Below are 2,335 nucleotides of genomic sequence, written 5' to 3' on the forward strand. Positions count from 1 at the left end.
TAAAGAAAAGAAATAAAAGGGAAAAAATAGGATAAGATTTTTAGTGTGGACCATACATGGATCAATGGTTTCAGATGTCCATGAACTGAGGAGTGTGAGTTCATTAACTTTATGCACCAAAAGCTTCCAATTAATTAATCAATTTCCTTATAGCCAAATAATTTCAGAATTAAAATTATTAAGAAATTTTCAAACACATTTTACAGCAAAATGAAAATTTAATGCAAATTGGGAGACTTTTAAACAAGATATGAGGGGCAAAGACAATGTCTCTTGGTATTACCAGTGTTACTTTCCCTCATGGTCTGGTGCTCTGACTTCCCCAGAGCAGGGTTGAGGTGCGGGTGCAAGCAGTGGGCATGAAAATTTCTCCTAGGCCTGTGGGGGAGGGGACAGAGAAGATGGTGCAGGCCAGCACTTAGGTCAAGTGTGATCAGAAGCTGGCCTGGAAGACCTTCCACCCTCAGCCCACCTTACTCCTGGGGTTCAGGGATCTCTGAGAGACAAATCCTGAAAGGCATTCAGCCAGCACCAGGGAACCCAACCCTGGCCAAGGGAGGCAGATGCCCTGTCAGCAACAGAACTGGGAAGGGGAGAACGTACTGAAATCTGTCAGCATGTTTGGAGTTTTATATTTTTGTCAGTGGAGGAGCCACGTACGTGGGATGGGGAGAATAGAAGTGAGGGGGGTAATTTCTACAGAGAAAATGGGTGATGTGTTGCATCGTTGGTCCTGCATGGAAAGAAGGGTTTTTCTCTTCTACATCAGCATCTGAGAGTCCAAAAGAAGGAGTAAAGACTCAGATGAGAGAGCTCAGGGGAGCAGCAATGGGCCCGGAGCATGTCTAAAGCCATGGGTCAACCTCCCATTGTCAAGCTAGCACGTGGAGGCATTGTTCTAACCATACCCAGGGCAGGCAATCTTCTGGGGCAAGAATTATCACACCCATCATTGTGCAAGTATTTTCCTTTTCTCTGAAGTGCATCAAATAGACAGATTTGGAAGACTCTGCAGGTTAAAGAGCACACAATATGTATCCTATTATGTAAGGCAGAGCCTAAGGATTGAAAAGAGAGGCACCTCTTGCACCGCATTCTCTCCTTGAGCCAGCAGAGGAAGCCCTTAAACACGTGATGAGGAGGACATGGTCACAAGAAGCAGCAGGGAGATCAAGTGTCTGATACCAGCTGAAGAGCAAAAGCTCTCACCTGGGAGTCCCGTGTCTGTGACCTCTAATTCTCATCCACAAATTCATTCACCCCAAGGTCCTGTGTCTCACATTTGAGCAGTCCACACACCGTCAATGCCCCCTCTACAAGGCATGGCCAAGCAGGGGTTCAAACTCAGTGTTCTCAGGGGCCTGCCTGTTAACACACATTTCAGCAGGAGCAGATGATATCAGCCAAAAAGTGAACAAAACACATCTAAAGGACTAATTTGGCCTGTAAACAACCAGTTTGGAACCCGTGGTAAGTATAATGGGTATTATATCAGTGTGTTTCTGTTGCTTACAGAATACCTGAAACTGGGTAAATTAATAAATAAATGAAATTTATTTCTTAAAGTTTGGGAAGCTGGAAAGTCCAAGGTCCCCGTGAGGGTCTTCTTCCTGGTGGGGTAGCTCTCTACAGCAACTCAGGATATCACATGGTGAGAATGGGCTGAGCAAGAGGGAGCTAACTTGCTCACTTGCTCTCCTTTTAAAGCCATCAGAACTCTGCCCATTATTCCATGAATGGATCGATCCATTCCCAAGGGCACAGTCCTCACAATCCAATCACTTCTTAAAGGCCCCACCTTTCAAAGATCATAATTGGATTTCCCACCCTCTTAACACTTACAGTGGGGGTCTGTTTCTAATACATGAACTTTTGGGGGGACACATTTAACCCGCAGTAGGTATGAAGTTTGTTCCTAAGCGTAGGGATGAGGGAGACAGAAGAATGTGAGCAGACCCTCCCCCTGTTTGCCTCTCCATGGACAGCCCTTCTAAGACCTTTGACCCTCAGATTCCTGCTGGAGCTAGATGCAGAAATATTCTGGGTCTGCAAAACAGTGAAGGGATATTAAAACAACCCCACCCCTGAAAAAATTAGGGCATCTCCCTAACATTATCCACAGCTGATTACTAACACGGCACAGAAATATGGGTTTATTACTTTATAACAATATGCTATGGGTTGGATGTTTGTCCCCTCCAAAGTTCATGTTGGAACTTTTTGTTTGGGATGTTGAAATATGGTACTTGAAAGATGAGGTCTTTAAGAAGTGATTGGATCATGAGGACTATGCCCTCTTGAAGGGATTAATCTATTCACGGATTAATGGGTTAAT

Source organism: Cynocephalus volans, chromosome 3, assembly GCF_027409185.1.
Source record: "Cynocephalus volans isolate mCynVol1 chromosome 3, mCynVol1.pri, whole genome shotgun sequence".
Lineage (NCBI taxonomy): Eukaryota > Metazoa > Chordata > Mammalia > Dermoptera > Cynocephalidae > Cynocephalus > Cynocephalus volans.